This window comes from Salmo salar, chromosome 25, assembly GCF_965601325.2.
Source record: "Salmo salar chromosome 25, fSalSal1, whole genome shotgun sequence".
NCBI classification, from domain to species: domain Eukaryota; kingdom Metazoa; phylum Chordata; class Actinopteri; order Salmoniformes; family Salmonidae; genus Salmo; species Salmo salar.
In genome coordinates, this window is record NC_138315.1 from 35,732,267 (window position 1) to 35,746,436 (window position 14,170).

At 41.9% G+C, this 14,170-nt stretch overlaps 1 pseudogene; it reads right to left on the reverse strand.

Annotated features, from left to right (window-relative positions):
- Window positions 1-3,883: 3,883 nt before the first annotated feature.
- On the reverse strand, window positions 3,884-13,603 carry LOC145864092 (uncharacterized; annotated as a pseudogene).
- Between the last annotated feature and the right edge of the window lie 567 nt (window positions 13,604-14,170).

Below are 14,170 nucleotides of genomic sequence, written 5' to 3' on the forward strand. Positions count from 1 at the left end.
CACGGACACATCAGAATGAAATTAGTGCATCACCGGTGCATCAGAATTAAATCAGTGCAACACCGACACATCAGAATGAAATCAGTGCATCACCGGTGCATCAGAATTAAATCAGTGCAACACCGATACATCAGAATGAAATCAGTGCATCACCGGTGCATCAGAATGAAATCAGTGCAACACGGACACATCAGAATGAAATTAGTGCATCACCGGTGCATCAGAATGAAATCAGTGCAACACCGACACATCAGAATGAAATGAGTGCATCACCGGTGCATCAGAATTAAATCAGTGCAACACCGACACATCAGAATGAAATCAGTGCATCACCGGTGCATCAGAATTAAATCAGTGCAACACCGACACATCAGAATGAAATCAGTGCATCACCGGTGCATCAGAATGAAATCAGTGCAACACGGACACATCAGAATGAAATCAGTGCATCACCGGTGCATCAGAATGAAATCAGTGCATAACAACCGGGTTGGAAATTCTACCTTTAATCAATAATGAGGAGAGGCAAAATTAATAATCATTCAAGGTATTACTTTTATTAAAAGACTTGTTATAACAAGGAGGCTGGTCTCCCCACCCCCGCAGGTGGTGGAGTGAGAGACCCCTGAGTGGAGTTAGCTTCTGGGTTATATCCTATCTCAGGAGAGGGCAGGATAGGTGCAACTTCAGATATGACGTGCAATAGTTCCAAACACTAACCCCACACATCCCGTGCCAGACCTTGGTCCCCAAATACAAATAACTTGTTTTGTTCAGTACTAAGAACTTAGGACATTTGTTGTTACTTAGTTTCCACCTTGAACTAGGGGAGAGAACAATCTCCCCCTAGGAGGAGGTGACTAACGCACAGACACTGTGGAGACAAGTGATTGGTTCCCCATTACCCATGCCATCCCTTCACATGGTTTGCAATAAAGACACACAGTTCACATATGGAAACAATGTTTCCTTCTGACCTCCTTTGCCATACTCCCTGCTGATATTCTGCATAGCAACAGGGACATGTGATAGAGACGCCTGACTTCTCCCCTCTCTGGACCGCTCAGTACATGTACTATATGAGAACAAGAGTATTTGCAGAGTTTCTATTTAAAACAAGTGGAAGTTCTCCTAAGACTAGATATGCAGTTTTCCAATTATCCGACTATTACTTAATCATGTCAAACAAAGGAACATCATAAAGGCTGTCATCAGCACCATAAGCACTTTGAAGGACAAAAGGCTTATAGCCATTTCAGATCATCAACTTTGACAACATCAAACACAGTGAATGCATGGTAATGTTTACTGAAATAATCAGTATGCAACTTATCCAGGTAAACAATAGTCAACCACGATGATCTTAGTTATTTTACAAAAGACTGGCATTTCATGCTCCATCTTACTGTAAATTGGGCTCCTGATTAGCACAGCGGTCTAAGGCACTGCATCTTAGTGCTAGAGGTGTCACTACAGACACCCTGGTTCGATTCCAGGCTGTATCACAACCGGCTGTGATTGGGAGTCCCATAGGGCAGCGCACAATTGGCCCAGCGTCATCCGGGTTTGGCCGGTGTAGGCCGTCGTTGTAAATAAGAATTTGTTCTTAACTGACTTGCCTAGTTAAATAAGGTTAAATAAAAATAAATAAAAGTCCCTCTCCTTACTCCGAGCCACCCATCTTAAATGGCTTTCTGCATAGTGACCTGAAGTGAAGCTGCCAACTCATCACCACCAGTAAAATCACTCAGGGAAAATGCCTTCATCGGTCCATACTCCTGTGGCGCGATTTTCAAAACCTTAAAAATCAAAAAACTTCAATTTCTCAAACATATGACTATTTTACAGCTATTTAAAGACAAGACTCTCGTTAATCTAACCACACTGTCCGATTTCAAAAAGGCTTTACAACGAAAGCAAAACATTAGATTATGTCAGCAGAGTACCAAGCCAGAAATAATCAGACACCCATTTTTCAAGCTAGCATATAATGTCACAAAAACCCAGAAGACAGCTAAATGCAGCACTAACCTTTGATGATCTTCATCAGATGACAACCCTAGGACATTATGTTATACAATACATGCATGTTTTGTTCAATCAAGTTCATATTTATATCAAAAAACAGCTTTTTACATTAGCATGTGACGTTCAGAACTAGCAAACTTCCGGGGAATTCGCTAACATTTTACTAAATTACTCACGATAAACGTTCACAAAAAGCATAACAATTATTTTAAGAATTATAGATACAGACCTCCTCTATGCACTCGATATGTCCGATTTTAAAATAGCTTTTTGGTGAAAGCACATTTTGCAATATTCTAAGTACATAGCCCAGCCATCACTAACTAGCTATTTAGACACCAGGCAAGTTTAGCACTCACCAATATCAGATTTACTATTATAAAAGTTTGATTACCTTTTGTTGTCTTCGTCAGAATGCACTCCCAGGACTGCTACTTCAATAACAAATGTTGGTTTGGTCCAAAATAATCCATCGTTATATCCGAATAGCGGCGTTTTGTTCGTGCGTCCCAGACACTATCCGAAATGGTAAATCAGGGTCGCGCGCATGGCGCAATTCGTGACAAAAAAAATCTAAATATTCCATTACCGTACTTCGAAGCATGTCAACCGCTGTTTAAAATCCATTTTTATGCCATTTTTCTCGTAAAAAAAGCGATAATATTCCGACCGGGAATGTCCATTTAGCTAAACAGAGGAAAGAAAACAAAGCTTTCGGTCGACGCGGGCACGAGCCTGAGTCTCACAGTACTGTAACCAGCCACTACCCAAACGCGCTACTTTGTTTCAGCCAGAGCCTGCAAAGCCACGATTCAGTATTTTTCCGCCTTCTGAGACCCTATGGCAGCCGTAGGAAGTGTCACGTTATAGCTAAGATCCTCACTCTTCAATAAACAGAGACAAGAAGAACAACACCTTGTCAGACAGGCCACTTCCTGCATGAAATCTTCTCAGGTTTTTGCCTGCCATATGAGTTCTGTTATACTCACAGACACCATTCAAACAGTTTTCGAAACTTTGGAGTGTTTTCTATCCAAAGCCAATAATTATATGCATATTCTAGTTACTGGGCAGGAGTAGTAACCAGATTAAATCGGGTACGTTTTTTATCCAGCCGTGAAAATACTGCCCCCTAGCCATAACAGGTTAAGAGTGTGCTCCTAATCTCAGCTCGTTACCTGTATAAAGACACCTGGGAGCCAGAAATCTTTCTGATTTAGAGGGAGTCAAATACTTATTTCCCTCATTAAAATGCAAATCAATTTATAACATTTTTGACATGCGTTTTTCTAGATTTTCTTGTTGTTATTCTGTTTCTCACTGTTCAAATAAACCTACCATTAAAATTATAGACTGATCATTTCTTTGTCAGTGGGCAAACGTACAAAATCAGCAGGTGATCAAATACTTTTTTCCCTCACTGTAGAGGGGTTATCCATAGGCACAACAGACTGAACATCTTGTTTAATTTGGGAGTGCAGCCCAGTAGTAAGCTCTTCTAAATCACACACTACTGTTGACACAACACAATTTGCAACACCACTAGCTTGCAACTTGGCAATGATGGAGGCACATATATCTTTAGCAAGACTGTACATTCTTCTCAAAACGGTCACTTTGAGTCATTGTAAATAAGAATTTGTTCTTAACCGACTTGCCTAAATAAAGGTTAAATAAATAAATAAAACATTTCTGAAACCTGAGTATGTTGAAAACTGCTGTCTACAACCATCTTGAGCCCAGACCAATCTAAACTTGTTGGAGGGATAGAAGCTATGCTCAAATGAGATATCAATGACTGGCTGTTTCTGTGCAACGCTTGACAACAAAAGCACCGTAACATATATTTATCTAGTTAAGAAGTTGTCCTCAGCTCTACAGCAATGTTGTAGATGGTTGTCTGCACAAATTAGTAGAAGTTGATAAGAGCGTCATCATACGTCAGGTTAAAGACAAAGTGTGCTTTGAACAATTCATCAAACACACACAAACCACTAGTTGCCTGCCAGGGAACAAGCCTCTTGTCCACCACGATGTAGTATTTGTCAATCTTGCCCTGTCTTCTTCCAATGGCAAGGAGATATGGCTGTCGACCATGGCTCCCGTTACGATGGTCTTTAATGCTGCAGCTTGACCGCAACACACAAAGGGTATTTTTAAGTCACTCTCCACATGGTAAGACAATGAAGAAACAACCCCCAAAAATAAATGACAAAACAATTACTGTATTATCTCACCTTAAGAAAGTGTACTAGTCTGCCCACAGCATCACTGGCACTGATCTTGGTCCTCTTCCCTCCTGCTGGTGGTGGGAGGAGACGAAGCAGCAGGGAGGACATATCATTGTCCCAGTCTGAGGGAAAGAAAAGGCAAACACCCCAAATCACATAAAACAACATCGCTGAGCTTGAAACATTGCACTACCCACAAGAGAATCCACTTAATGGTTTCAATTTCATTCTCTGGCAGTTTTTCTGCGGACTTCAGGAGGCAATGCAAATTGGTGGTCGTAGTCAGGGATTTTGCCAGTTTGATGACTTTAGGCTTCAATACAGTGCCGCACATTTCAAGGAGCTTAGAGAATGTTTCATCGTCAAACATCAGCAAAAAGTCCTGATTCACCTAAAGCAAAGTGGATCAACTCACCTTCATGACCAACACAAAATAATGTTCTCAATCAGACAAATAGCCTGTAGTTCTGATTCCAAGACATACTACATCACTCACCAATTCAGATGTCCAGAAGCCTGGGAATGACCGTGAGGACATCTGTGCCTCTTTCTGGACTATAAACTAGTTCCTGGCAATACTGGAACACCTCCATCTACTGGTAGATTTGTTTTCCATTGGCAGAGTGGACAAGGAATGATATGGCCTCCTTCAAGCATCAACAACAAGCTGGTGGTCCAGGCCAGTCTTCCTCTTATGGGTTGGGCCCCCCGACTGGGGTGAAATACTCTTATTGATGGGTCAAAGTGAAGTCTTCCTTGATACGGTCTTCAGGCGATAATTTAGATATCATTTGCCAGTGTTAGGATCATAGAAGTGTTCCTTAGATGTGGGAAAAGGTGACCAACATGATAGTCAAATGTTTATTATTATTAGACTTGATTCTATGACTTTGATGCCCCTTTCAGTCCACAGAACAAGTATCTAAATATTAACGCATGCATGTTCTACCAGCACTTACATAGCCTTTCAACGAAGGAAAGAGGTCACAATTCCAAGAGCATAAGGTTCTCTCTGTTGATGAGTGGGAAGCCTCCTGCTCAGAAACAGTAAAGCATACACACGCCAAATATGTTTAACCAAAGTTTTGTTGATGAAGGTACTGTATCTTTCTACAGTTTCATAATGATGCCAAATTACATTAATGAATAGTTTAATTGTTTTGTCCATTGTTTGTGGTCAGATTGGCTAATGCATCTCTTTCATGTGGCTGACTAAGATGGCAATCATCTCTCCTGGTTCTGTGGTCCAATGTTTTGGTTGTCTGGTACTCTTCTAATACGTCTTACCCACCAGGTCTACTAGTCAGGGCATCTCAGACCCTCTATTAAGACAAGAGAAAAGTTTAACAATTTAGGGTTGGTTTCTGCTGTTGGAATCTCCATGAAGAGCAAACACAGAAATGGGATTATCAACATCTAGTATCAGTATTCATTATACCTCTTTTGCTGCTGCGAAGTCGATGGCCTTATCTCCTAAGGTTGTGTTGGCCTTTTTAGACTGTCTTTCTGGAGATCTCAGGTCTAAATCACTCAATGAGAGTGACAATGTGTCTGTGCACAAACTGGGTGTCGAACAGCCTGCATGAGAAAGGTCTGAGCACAAAGAATGGATCGAAGCAATCAAATCACATTTTATTTGTCACACGCTCCAAATACAACAGGTGTAGACTTTACCGTGAAATGCTTACTTACAAGTCCTTAAAACCTCTTTAGGGTATGTGGGACGCTAGTGTCCCACCTGGCCAACATCTGGTGAAATTGCAGAGCGCCAAATTCAAAATACAGAAATACACATAATAAGCATTCAGAAAATATACAAGTGTTATTCATCGGCTCAAAGATTAACTTCTTGTTAATCCAGCCGCTGTGTCAGATTTCAAAAAGGCTTTATGGCGAAAGCATACCATGCGATTATCTGAGGACAGCGCCCCGTGTAAAAAAGCATACAAAGTATTCCAAGTAGAGGAGTCAAGTAGAGGAGTCACTAAAGTCAGAAATAGTGATAGAATTAATCACTTACCTTTGATGATCTTCATATGGTTGCACTCACAAGACTCCAGTAAATGTTTGTTTTGTTCGATAAAGTCCCTCTTTATGTCCCAAAAACTCAGTTTTGTTGGCGCATTTTGTTCAGTAATCCAATGGCTCCAAGGCGGTCAAAACAGGCAGACGAATACATACTAAAAGTACCGGTAAAGTTCATCGAAACATGTCAAAGGTTGTTTATAATTAATCCTCAGGTTGTTTATTGTCTTTTTAATCAATAATGTTTCAACCGGACAATACCATTTTCAATAGAAAGGAAAAATAACAAACGGCGCGCTCACGGGAGTGCACCAAAATCAGGTCTGCATACTTCCTCTGTCCTCTGACCAAATTGGCTTTTTACTCGTTGTTTCTCAAAATAAAAGCCTGAAACTATGTCTAAAGACTGTTGACATCTAGTGAAAGTCATAGGAACTGCAATCAGATTCCTAACCCATTGGATTCTCTATAGGCATTGAGTTGAAAAACAGCCACATTAAAATAATTCCACTTCCTGGATGGGTTTTTCTCAGGTTTTTGCCTGCCATATCTGTTCTGTTATACTCACAGCCATTATTTTAACAGTTTTGGAAAGTTCAGAGTGTTCTCTACCCAAATCGACCAATTGTATGCTTATCCTAGCTTCTGGGCCTGAGTAACAGGCAGTTTACTTTGGGCACGATTTCATCCGGAGGTGAAAATACTGCCCCCTACCCAAGAGAAACATACGAGCCATGTTATTTTCTCACAACATTTAAAAGATTAACTAAAATCCCCATAATTGACTGCTTTCTATTTTCAAGTAAAACATTTCAGAAAAACCCTGACTGCATTTAGAATTTGGTACATTTTTGTGAATGTCCTCAAATGTTAAACTTCAGCTGGTAATCCCGGTTGCAGTAATTCTCTAATAATCATACTCCTTCCATATTTACATTAATTCTACAATCAAGGCTCAGGAGAAGACCCAGAGGCAGACAGTTTCGAAGTAACAAAAGTTTATTACAAAACAGGGGGCAGACAAACGACAGGTCAAAGGTCGGTAGTCCAGTGCAGAGTCCGAAAGGTACAGAACGGCAGGCAGGCTCAGGGTTAGGGCAGGCAGAGGTCAGTAATCCAGGGTGGTCAGGGCAGGCAGAATGGTCAAAACCGGGAAAGCTAGAAAACAGGAACTAGAGACAGACAGGAGCACGGGGAAAAACGCGGATAGGCTTGACAAAACAAAACGTTACTAGCAACAGACAAACAGAGAACACAGGTATACATACGTACACTGGGCATAATGGGGAAGATCGGCGACACCTGGAGGGGGGTGGAGACAAGCACAAAGACAGATGAAACAGATCAGGGTGTGACATCTATAGTGTTTTCATGCATGGTTTTCAATTAATTAAGAGAGTTGTAGCGTTAACCTGTGGGTTACACTGCTGTCTTGGCCCAGCTAACCTTTAATGACGTCAACCAGATGTACTTTCTGTTACTTTATATAACCAGCCAATTACATATCACACAATGGATGTTATGACTAATGCACATAACCATAAAAAAGGAGTCCGATACGTCGTGTGCTCTAATGGTTCAGTCGTGGTCAAACCATATTTCGCTATTATTACTAAAGTTCACCTGGCGCAGTCAATTTGACATTGTCATTTTATGGTGTGTTGAGGAAGTTAGATTCTTTAAATTCATAGAATTATAGATGGTCATTTCCTTTTCTGCCAGCAATACAATGTGGGACCGTTTTATCTGACACACACACAATTGGCCTGATGGTGGTGTGTGTAGGGTGGATATCACAGAGATTCGGTTAAACTGCCAAGGCTGAACACTGTACCCCATCAAGGCTATGCCTAATATGTTCCATTATCCTAACATAATACCCTTTTTTACAATCACTTTGGCACTAATTTCAGAACCTTGTGGTCATTTTTCAACACTCTAGACACAAAACTCAAAACGGTCATCACTTGTAACACAGGCTGCCCAATGTTCAAAACATTGCATTGTGCATTCATATCTTTAAAGAAGCCTTGCACTTGCAGAATCATTGGTTCAAATAAGTCATTTATCATGAAATACCATAGGAACATTCATTTAGATCACCCACACACAAGATACCGCTAGTTTCACTGTGTAGTTGTTCGTACAATCATTAAATATTGTAGAACAAAATATGTGATAAATGTTTCATTATGCTACTACATGTAAATACATCACTGTAAAATGACTAGTAGAGAGAATACTACAGACACAGCGGAATCATAGAACAAAATATGAAATACAATAAAATCACAACATAGGTTTCTTTGAATCAAAGCAAAAATAATTAGCTACAAAAAAAGAAAAAACAGTAAAACGTCAACTGCAGTGTTCCTCACCTGGCTTACTGTAAAAAGCAAAACAAAGGATTGATTACTTTACTTCTATATTTCCACATCACAATTGATGTTTTAATTAGCCAAACATCTTGGGAAGAATCTTCGGGCATGGCGAATCCAGGCCTGACACTGGTCTGCCGTGATGTCATTGCATGCGTCATCCATAGCCTGGAGAAGGGTGGCTTGTTCGTGAGGCCGCCTATCATATACCTTCCACCTCCATGTGGAGAAAAATTCCTCAATCGGGTTTTAGGAAAGGAGAGTATGGTGGTAAGTACAGGGTGGTAAATTGTGGATGGGCCTGAAACCATGCTTGCACTATTTGAGCATGGTGGAACCTGACATTATCCCACACAATGACATAGGTCACACCATCAGCTCTACAGACCTGATTTAGCTCATTGAGGAAGGTTACAAGGAGAGCTGCATTATATGATCCAATACGAGGTCTGCGTCCCACCACACCATCTTCCGATATAGCCACACACATGGTGATGTTGGCCCCACGTTGTCCAGGTACTTGGATGGTTGCACGCTGGCCAATGAAATTCCGACTTCTCCTTGTCTTGGCCAGGTTGAAGCCTGCCTCATCCAAAAAGAGGAATTTGTGATGGTTTTCGTCAGCATCCAGCTCCATCACCCTCTAAAAATACATTTCAGAAAGAGAATTACTGATTACAATGATGTAGAATTTTGGGGGAATTTTTCACAACAGGCATCTTGAAACTGAACATACCTGAACATACTCAGTCCTCAGTTGCTTCACTCTGTCTGCATTTCTTTCAAAAGGGACACGGTATAGCTGTTTTAGAGACACCTGGTGCCTTTTCAGCATGCGTGCAATAGTCGGCAAACTTATGGCTTCCACATTGTTGAACATGTCGTCATTGTCCAAGATTTGCTGCTGAATTTCTGTAAGGTGAATATCATTTCTAGCCCGAACCAAATTGACCACAGTCCACTCTTGTTGGTCAGTCAGAATTTTGCCTCTGCCTCCCCTATTTGGCTAAGTCTCAATTCTGCGTGGAAAATTACAGTAAGAACACATTTAGTCACATCACCTACTCTGTGGTACACATTGGCATGCAGTATACAGTCATTTGACAATTGAGAGTAGCCTAATGTTTAGTGCATGCTGAAGACTTACCGGTTCTCATTGTGGAAAGTTCTGATGGTTGAGGCCACGGTTGATCTTCTGAGGTTTGGTTGAATCATTGCAGCTGCCTCAGTCATTGTCATGCCATGATTTACGACATGGTGTACAACTACTGCTCAGATTTCATTGGACACTTTTTGCTGGTGCTGCCGCTGTCTCAAACGAGGCCCACGACCACCTCTCAGAAGGAGTGCTTGTCCCCTGCCATTCCTTTGACCACCACATCTTCCTCGTCTTCCTCCTCCCACTGCTTGACCTCTATTGTGACCTGGATCACCTGCCGGCTCCATGTTATCGCTATGTTGTTGTAGGTGGATACCACTCATTTCACTATATACTCGTACCACAATGTGATATCAATCATCAGTAACAAGTTGGCAGTATTGGAAAAGCAATTACAAGGGCCTGCATACATACACTCGCTTTATTAGGTACACCTGCATGTTAACGCAAATATTCTGCTTCTTCGAACAGCGGTTCAAGTGGCTGCCTGCAACTCAATATATAGAGTATATTGAGTAGAGAGCTTTAGTTGTTGTTCGACCAAACATTAGAACGGACAAGATGCATAATCTAAGCAACTTTGACCGTGGTATGATTGTTGATGCCACACATGATGATTCCAGCATCTCAGAAACAGCTGTCCTCCTGGGATTATTCATCACTACAGTCTCTAGAGTTTACAGAGAATGGTGCGATAAACAAAACACATTCAGTGAGCAGCTGTTCTGTGGGCAAGAACACCTTGTTAATGAGAGAGGTCGGAGGAGAACGTCCAGACTTATTCAAGTTAACAGAAAGGCAACAAATACTCAAATAACAGCCGTTTAAAACACTGGTGTGCAGAAGGGCATCTCTTAACGTACAACACCGTGAATAATTCAGGCTGTTGTGGAGGCAAAAGGGGGTCCTACTCAGTACTAGATAGGTGTACCTAATAAAGTGTACAGTAATATCAAATCTGAAAACATGGTCTGGAAAAGTGGTACATGAGACCATAGAAACAGTTTCTGATAAAGAATGATGATGAAATATTACATCCATAGATAATGTAGTCCAATTGGTTCATGTTCCACGGTAATTGGTGTCAATGGATCTCGTTATCCTGAAACTTTCATGATCTAAACATGGAATATTGTTTGTCAGTTTCCATAAAACATAAAAAATAAAAACATAAAAATAAAACATTATAAATTAAGAATAATGCAACAGTTACTTATAATTTTGAGCAGTTGTATCAATTGATAGTTAGATCATTGTAATGAAATGAATAGACAGTCATCTCAGATGTAATGTGTGAATTGCATTTTGAAATGGTAATACTTTGATGTTAAGTTGTGTCATTTTGAACAGGTGATTTTATTTCAATGAACAAATGATCTTAGCTTTATGTGTATTGTATCCAAGCAATTGTAAAAAGTGTTAGAGTTTTGAAAATTGTGCATTTTGACCATCGGTTGTGAGTTTTGTGTCTAGAGTTGTGAAAAATGACATCAAGGTTCTGAAATTAGTGCCAAAGTGATTGTAAAAAACTATAATATGTTCCATTATCCTAACATAATCTTATGTTCCATTATCCTAACATAATCCTATGTTCCATTATTCTAAATAATGCATTATCTACACTGTATATTGTGATAGTGTTATGTGAGTGTTTTCCTCAAGACCATAATGTTGTGTTTCTGTAGTGGTAGAAACAGCAAAACCCTGCCAGGGGAAACAGTGTGTTCAGTCTCCATAGCAGGTGTGCTGGGCTCTCAGACCACCTGCTCCAGACCACCTGCTCCTTTTTACAGGCCTCTGGAGGATACGTGTGTGACTAGACTACATACTCCAGCCACTCTGGAATAACCAAGCTTTGCTGAAATATGTATAGCTGATCTGTAGCTTATATTTTCTATTTTCTATTTACTCCAAGGCTGCCTTACTGTTTTGTTTTCGTATTCCATAAATACCATATCTAGATGAATAGTGAAACCCATGACAACGCAACGTCAGGACCTTAACCCAGCATCGCTAATTTGTTTGTAGATATTTTTCTCTTTAAAAATACATTAGAAGAACCACATTCCTTTTTTACATCCTTTGCATTACAAGTAGCTGTCAGTGAATAAGCTCTGACGTTCACATCATTGCCGAAATGAGTCCCAGGTGACGTTTTGATGAAAGATTTCCTGTCTGCGTTATGCTGGATTGATTAGTGTAATTGGTCTGTGTTGCGTGGCTATGATCGGAGCGGGCCCATCGGAGGTTCTGATGTCAAAGTTTTGATCCATCTTTATCCGTGGTGAGACACGGGCTAATCTGACTACGAGTATATGTCAGAGCGATGGAGTTCCATGACGGCCGCTGAAAGCAAAGCAGCTCAACACATCATCTTTCTCTCTCTATTTACACATGGATTTATTCATTCACTTAATTATTTATAAATTTATTCGGTTTTTGATATTCCCAGGTGCCTGGCGTAGTTTCACGGGCTATCCAGGACTATGAAGACCCTCTGTGTCATCCCTGGAGCAGAGCAGTCTCAATACATCTCCTGTCTCTCCCAGCCAAACCAAGTCTGTCAACTCTTCATACACACAACTCTGTTATGACAGGAAGCACTGCCGCAGGCTATGTTTGTCCGTCAATCAATCCTGTCCCAATAAACTAAAACATGCCAGAATGTGCTTCAAAGGGTTCCACACAAAAAACAAGTGACAGTTTTCCATCCCCTATGGGCCCAGCCAGACAGTCTAAAGGTTTGTCTGAAGGCGTTGTCTTTGAAATAATCAACACGGACATAGAGCGGGCGTTACGTACAGAGCCTACTCCCCTCCAATGTCCAGCTGGGCGTCTGTACGTTCCGTCTGCTGTCCGCACCGTTTGATCTATTGGGCCCACCCGTCACCCTCCTCTGGTCATCCGGGCATCGGTCGGACAGTGCGCTGTCTTAGTGGGAAGTACTTTGGCTAAGGACGTGAGGGTTTATTTCTCCTCCTGCTTGGTGTGCGCCCAGTGCAAGGCTCCTAGGCACTTGCCCAGAGGGAAGTTACAACCCTTACCCGTTCCTCAACGGCTGTGGTCACACCTGTCGGTTGATTTCCTAACGGATCTTCCTCCCTCACAGGGTAACACCACGATCCTGGTCGTTGTGGATCGGTTTTCCAGCTCCTGTTGTCTCCTCCCTTTGCCCGGTCTCCCTACGGCCCTACAGACTGCGGAGGCCCTGTTTACACACGTCTTCCGGTTCTATGGGGTCCCGTGTGGCTCAGTTGGTAGAGCATGGTGTTTGCAATGCCAGGGTTGTGGGTTCGATTCCCACGGGGGACCAGTACGGAGAAAAAATGTATGAAATGTATGCATTCACTACTGTAAGTAGCTCTGGATAAGAGCGTCTGCTAAATGACTAAAATGTAAATGTAAAAATGTGCCTGAGGACATAGTATCTGATCGAGGTCCCCACTTCACGTCAAGGGTCTGGAGGGTGTTCATGGAACGTCTGGGGGTCTCAGTCAGCCTTACCTTGGGTTTTCACCCCGAGAGTAATGGGCAGGTGGAGAGAGTGAACCAGGATATGGGTAGGTTTCTGCGGTCCTATTGCCAGGACCGGCCGGGTGAGTGGGTGCCATTCATGCCCTGGGCAGAGATGGCCCAGAACTCACTCCTTCACTAACCTCTCCCCCTTCCAGTGTGTACTGGGGTAGGAGCCGGTTCTGGCGTCTTGGCATCAGAGCCAGATTGAGGCTCCTGCAGTGGACGACTGGTTTAGGCGCGCTGAGGAGACGTGGGACGCCGCTCATGTACACCTTCAGCGGGCCGTGAGGTGCCAGAAAACCTGCGCAGATCGCCACTGCAGTGAGGCCCCGGTGTTCGCACTGGGGGACCGGGTCTGGCTCTCGACCCGAAACCTGCCCCTCTGCCTGCCCTACCGGAAGCTGGGCCCGCGGTTTGTGGGGCCATTCAAAGTCCTGAGGAGACTGAAAACTGATACACTTTGTGTATTTCTGAGCACATCCAAGACGTATAATGCTTACTAATGGTCTAGATAATATAGACAGAAACAAAAGTAGTGAGGTTGGTCGACCATCTATCAATCCAAAGGTTGTGTGTTTGAGTAGTGTAGGGGACAACTGTAGCATTTTAGCTAAACCTTCCCCAAGTTCACCTAACCTGCTACGTAAATTCACCTAACCTTCGTCCTTTAAGTTCTCTTATCCTTTCACGTGAATTATCCTAAACTTTGTCGTTAGTTCACCTTACCAGCAATGTAAATTGCCCTTGTAATTCTCCTTTGTTATTTTGATCCAACAAGCAACCTGGTCTCAGAGAAAATACATATAGTACTATACATCCTCCAAGATATATGA